Source organism: Bidens hawaiensis, unplaced genomic scaffold (genome assembly GCF_021521415.1).
Source record: "Bidens hawaiensis isolate Kalapana, Puna unplaced genomic scaffold, B.hawaiensis_p1.1 tig00019313_1, whole genome shotgun sequence".
NCBI lineage: Eukaryota > Viridiplantae > Streptophyta > Magnoliopsida > Asterales > Asteraceae > Bidens > Bidens hawaiensis.
In genome coordinates, this window is record NW_027492924.1 from 297,740 (window position 1) to 304,512 (window position 6,773).

Genomic DNA, 6,773 nt, shown 5'->3' on the forward strand with positions numbered 1-6,773 from the left:
TGTCGATTTGCTACAAGGATTACTTGGACTCTTTAGATAGGGCACAACATCAACGCTCACTCGAGGGGGAAATGGAGTATGAGGCGGCCTTGTATGAAGACGAGGTCAATCAAGGACACACTCAACCAATGACCGATGAAGAAGCCGCGTACGACGATTACCTAAGGAATAGCTCGGGATCGGGTAGCGAAGAAAATGAGTAACAAACATCAACTTGTTAATGTAATCGTGTCTAAGCATTCTTTAATGTTTGTATTTTTGAGTTACGAATATGCGATAACGATTTAATGTTTGTATTTTTAATGTAAAAGCTATAAATGAAAGTTATGTGTTTTTAATCTTCCAAGCAAAGAATGCTAACAACGAAACCCTAAACCCTAAACCCTAAAGCAAAAAAAAAAAAAAAAAAAAAAAAAAAAAAAAAAAAAAAAAAACCGGTTAACCGGTTAGACCGGTTATTAAAAACCGGTTGTAAAAAAACCGGTTTAATAACCGGTTCTAACCGGTTTCTAAACCGGTCCAAACCGGTTTGGCCGGTTTGAGTTTTCATTGACAAAAACCGGTTAATAACCGGTCCGGTTATTAACCGAACCGGTTTTTTTCTGGATAAAAAAAACCGGTCCGGTTAATAACCGAACCGGTTTTTTCAAAAAAACCGATTTGTGCACCTCTACTGGATACTCTTAATTGCATTATATAAAAAAAGCCCTTGGTAGTCAAAAACATGATACATATTTTTATTTGGAACGGTACTTTCAAAATGTTCTACTTTTCTAGACATGCTTTTCTTTAAACCGTTATTCATTTATTTATTAAAATTTTCAACTACCTCCTTAGATATTTAAACAACTTTAGTTTGTTTGAATATATATATATATATATATTTCATAATCTTCACACTAAAATATCATTTTTAAATATATATAACTTTTAGGGGTTTCTTTCTGATTTATTCTTTGTAGAAATTCGTTTAGGCTAACCAACTATTATTACTTTCAATTCCAATTGTAAAAATAAGTTATGTCCTCTTCCCCAATAAAAAATTGCATGACTACAGCATCATATCAATATAATTCAACCCATTAGAGATAATAAAACTCGTAAATCAAGGAAATCAGAAATAAGCAAGTAAAAACTTATCAAATGATAGGAAATCATAAATTAACAAACATGTTATGTATAAACATCAAGCTTAAATCTAGAAACAAAAACTAATAAAGGTGTTATTTATAAATATGTTAATCAAGACACCATCAAGGTAATAAAATACATTTTCATCACTGCATAACATGACCAAAACAAGTCAAAGATAACATAACCACTACTTGAACATAGAACCATCAAAACAAGCAAAATAGGTAACAGCAAAAGCCACACACTAGCTTGCATCCATCAATCTATAGAGTTCTAGCTTTTATGATATATAAAATATCTAGAGCAGTGAAACGTCCATGGGAAAAGGGTAATTACCAAAGATATTGTCCATTAAATAGTGAGGATGAGCAGCATCCATTACCACAAATTGCATATCCTCGGATGGCTTCCAGTGTCGCTTCCTTTGGTTGATGAACCAGTTGTTTATCTGCTTCTGATCTAGCCCTGTTGATTCAGCTAGTGCCAACTTCTGAGCTTCCTGTAAATAACAAAACTGCAAAGTTAGCAACTTCACTTTTATGTTAAGGCCATCTATCTAACACAGTGGAATAAGATTAACACATAAACTGAATACACACTCCATGGTGTGTTTAGTTCATTCGCAGATCAAGCATTAAATTTCATTGCCAATCACATATATACCTAAATTCAATAACTGTATTAACGAACCATATTTTTCGTTAATTTATTACCAAAATAAACATGTTAAGAAGACACAATGAATGAGGTTAATGTGCTCATGAAAGGAAACCAATATCGTTTGTGAACTGAAGCATAGTCGATCAATGATTACCACTATGATTTACTAGATCCCGCCTCAAACAAACTAACGAGGTAGTTGAGAGGACGAATACACAAACTTTTCAGTACAAACCAATGCTTTTGAAATATCAAAGAGCGATGCATGGAAGTAAAACTGATATTACCGAAGGATACGGCCATTTGTAATGACGAGACCACCAGTCAAGCAACTGTTGTCGAGCTTCTTTTGGTAACTTCCCTTTCTTTCTCTTTTTCATGAACTCCTGCTTCAGACTTCCTAAATAGCCGCTATACTTGCGTAATAACTGACCTTTCAGCTCCCGATCTTCAGCTTGGGGATCAATCACACTGTTATTCATCTCAACATCAAGCTCCTCTTCGGATGAACCATTCTGGTCCATGCCTCCCTCACCACAACCTTAAATCACATAAGTTTTACAAAAATCATTAGACAAGAACTTAGTTAACAAAGTCATGGTGTATTCTATATTGATTATATTGTATAAATAGGTAGTATGGTAACACATTTTTACAATTGAATACCCTCTACTATATAGATAGAATACATAAAGAGAAAATAGATAAATAACTTAAAAGCTTAACTTAAAATGCTTATGTAACAGATGATATTGTATATCTAATTATCTACACTATATAGATAGAATACATAAAGAGAAAACAGATAAATAATACAAAGCTATAACTTAGAATCCTCACGTAAAAGATGATGGCGTATTTTGTATTGATCGTAGTGTATAACTAGATTATCACATGTTTATAATCGAGTACCAGACAACATACAACATAATACATAAAGACAGATTGAGTAGATAAATTAACCTCTATATTCGATCTAGGAAATTCATATAACACGTGTGAGGGCAAGCTATAACAAAGAAGATTGCAGTTATATGATCCAATCAACAAGATCATCAATATAGTTTAAACTAGCTTATGAAGATAGCAAAATAAATCAACAAATAATTAAAATAGTTAAGCTTATCTTGAGATAGTTTTCTTTGTATAAAATTTAAATGGTAATTGAATCAAAGTTAAAATGAATCCCTAAAATTGTTGTAACCTATTTTAATTACCCTGGAAAAATAAAGAATCAATTAAAATGCAAAGCATGCATGAACCCCTAAAATTGTTGTATAACCTATTTCACCCTGGAAAAATGATCAATTAAGCATCCAAAGCATGATTCAATTAAGCATATGATAAATAAAGAATGTTTACACCAAACAAAGATGAAAATCTGTAACAGTGGTTAGCTAGAACAGTTGGTAATTTTAACTTAATTCAAGTAAAAGAAAAGTACATCTTAATTCAAATAATTTGCACTGTTTTTGATAATTTTTTAAAATTAATCCAAACAATAACCAAGACGATGGGAACTTGTTGAAGTTCTGATGATCCATGTCACCTAAAGAATTAATATAATAAATTGCACATCAGCATATTCAACCATTCAAGAACAATAAAAAATAGAACATATATAATAATAAATAACATATGCATACATATAAAGTTAAGAGCACAAACAGGTAGGTGAAAGATTAAATGGTGTAGCAGAGACAGAGATGGCCTTGAACCGTGACTCCATTCTTGAGAGAAAAAGCATGGCTTCCTTAAAGGGTTTTGAGAGTTCTTGTTCAAATTTAATAAGCATCTCACAGTAAGCTTCCATGAACTGATCAAGGGCTGGATCTTGTCCAACAATGGTACTAGAACTCATACCTACCACCACCCGAGCCAGACCGAGCGGACATCGCAGCCATCAAGGATGCTCGGCAGGCTGCTTCAAGTCGTTCAACCACTTCCGGTGGTGCTCCTATCTGATTTTATTCATAAAGAATATTATTATTATTATATTGGTTTCCACACATATACCTGAATTAAGCTTGATAAAAAGTTGAAATTTTTAGTGGGAAAGAATAGGGTTTTGTACATTCTTGAATTATTATGACTTTCATACCATATGAAGAAATGACTAAAAGCAACTTAATGTTACACGCACACACAAAAATCTAAAAAACCCAATTCTGGGTTTCATCCTACAAATGTTCTCTCTTCATGATAACCTACCAAAAGAAGAAAGAAAATAAAATATATATGGGATCATACTCTCTAATTCTTGAAAAAAAATGCAATCTTTCAAGAAAGTGACTTCTGGGTTTCTTCTAAAAGGATAATATCTCACAAAAAGATAAGTTAGGTTTCAAGAAATATATGTATAATCGCAAGTTCTTGAGGAAAAAAATGGGTTTCAAGAAAAACACATATATTGGATTATACTCACAAATTCTTGAAAAAAAAATGCATATCTTTAAGAAAGTGACTCCTTGATTTCTTCTAAAAGCATACAGTCATTTAGGGTTTTCAAGAAACATATTTGTATATGCATATACCTTTTGACAATTAAGATAAGCAGATAAAAGACGAGGGTAATGAGGATGAGACATGATCTTGGCTTTAACATTAATGTTGCTATTATTGTTATTGTCTTCAAGCATCATTGCAGATGCAGAAGTCCCACTGTTATGGTGTCGATGATGATCCTGAGGGGAGAAGAATACGGTATTGTTGAAGACACTAGGAGATGGAGGAAGATACGGTGAGTTACTATTATTATTATTATCAGCTCCAAACCTCATCAAACAACCAGCATCACCGTCCATTGATCTGTCTGCAATAATATTAAGTGCTAGCTTCAACTCAAGTTCCTGTGCATAGATACGTGCATAATTGTCTTTATTGTTTGTATGTTTGGCAGAGAGAGGGAGAGAGAAAGAGTTAAGGGTTTCTCCCGAGATTTAAGCTTACAAAAGGGGTGTTGTTCAGCCCTTTTACTGAAAAACCTATGTACTAGTGATAATAATATGTCCAAGTATTTAACTAGACAATGAAAGTGCTTTGAAAAATGGGTGTGGTTACAAGCTTTTTTAAGTGTGTGTTTTGGTGTTTGTAGGTGTGAGAGAGGGAGATATGCAGAGTAATGTGATGTATATCTTGTTTGTAGTGGTTAAAGAGAGAGAGGGTGTAGGTATAGTGGTGTGTGTGTGTATAGTAAGACTTGTGAAAGAGAGAATGGTGAAACTGGCAGGGGTTTACCTTCCCAATGAAAACCCTATCACCCTATTTCCATGCATTGCCACTAGGGCACTGCCATAACTTGCAAACTCTAGAGAGAGAAAGAGAGTTTAAGGAGAGAGAGAGTAGGAACGATCAAATCGAGGTGGTGTATTTTTGTAGTTTTAAGGCTGAGGGGTGCGGAGCGCGAGAAGGGGCGCGAAAGCCCTTCCGCTCGCGCCCCGGGGCGCGAGCACCACACCACCGAGGCGTGAGAGGGGCGCGAGCGCGGAAAAAGAGGCAGGCGCGGATGGGCTAGCGGCTGGGAAGAGCGTGAAGGGTTCTTGGGTTGCGTGAATAGAGCCGTTGGGCTCGTTTTTTATTAAAAAAAAATTTTTTTTTTCTCTATATAACCTATATCAAACACAAACCAACAACAATATAAAACATACAATTTTTTCTCTCTATAAAACCTATATCAAACCCAAACCAACACCAATATCACATACCAATATCACATACCACACCCAAAACCCAAAATCACCCCATCTTCCAAACCTTTTTTTAAAAACATGGCTGGAAATTGGTACCCAAACCTAGATTCAGATTACAGTTACGACGATTTATGGTCGGCACCGGACCAAGCGATGTTTTATTCGGGGTCGCAACAATCATCCGGCTTTCAACCATCCAACATACAACCGTCTCCTAACTTTGTAGTTCCGGAGACACAAGAACCAGAAGGTGAAGCTGCGGGACAAAGAAGACGCGTCCACCGGAAAAAACAGGTTGCAACGGACGGGTCGGGTTAGGCTTCGACTGGAAGGACGAAACGGAAAACCACTCCGTGGTCATCGGATGAGAAGGAAGCCCTGTGTCGGGCTTGGATAGTCATTTCTGAGGATCGGCGTTGCGGTAATTGTTTTAACGTTTTAAAAATGATTTTCAATAAAAAAGTTAAATAAAAAAGTTAAATGACTTACAAATTTATTTATGCATTTTGCAGCGGACTACCAAAAGAGCAAGGTCTTTTGGACAAAGGTTAGGGAGACGTTCTATTCGCTCGTTGGGAGTACAGAGCGGAACGCCGATATGATTTCGGGTCGGTGGACCGAAATCAGAAAATTTGTCGGCTTGTTTACTAATCTGTTCAACAGGAACGCCGGTCGTATGAGACCAAGTGGCAGTGACGATTTGGCGGTTTATAATTTCACTGTCGAAGAGTGGAAGCAGGAGTGCCTGCGGAGGTATGGGACGGTGAAGACGTGGGACGGTGTAAAGGTGTGGGAGAGGTTGAGAAGGTGTTCTAAGTGGGTTGAGCTGGTGGCGCCGGACCTTGATGCGGAAGTAGGGCCGAAACGGACAAAAACTAGTTCGTCTGGAGCGTATAGCACTTCCGCCGGGTCGGATTGCCGGGTTGGATTCGACCTAAACGTTGCGGGGGAGGAAACGTCTTCACCGCCGAGGAGGCGGCCATTGGGAAGGGACGCCAGGGGCAAAAAACCGGCTGAGGGGGAAGCCGTAAACATCAACGATCTTGTTGAATCCCTCAATAAATTCAACAAAACCATGGAGGTGGTCTCTAATGACAAAAAGGAAAAAAAAAGAATGAGAGATTTGGAATTCCTTACAAGAGACTTCAGTAACCTAAATCCGGTCGACCAAATGCTGATGGAAAAACAAAAGGAACGTATCCGGAAGAGGTTGATCGAAGAAGACCAAGCCGAAGAATAAGAATAATGTTTTTTTTTAGTACTTTAATTTTTTTTTAGATATTAATGTGT

General features: G+C 36.5%; 1 pseudogene across 1 annotated transcript; it reads right to left on the reverse strand.

Moving 5' to 3' along the window:
- Nucleotides 1–1,416: 1,416 nt before the first annotated feature.
- Nucleotides 1,417–4,598, reverse strand: LOC143558000 (homeobox protein knotted-1-like LET6; annotated as a pseudogene). Its single transcript, XR_013139657.1, has 4 exons — nt 4,329–4,598; nt 3,497–3,755; nt 2,082–2,375; nt 1,417–1,633 (listed from the first exon to the last, which is right to left on the reverse strand). The product of XR_013139657.1 is annotated as a homeobox protein knotted-1-like LET6 (transcript).
- Nucleotides 4,599–6,773: the final 2,175 nt, after the last annotated feature.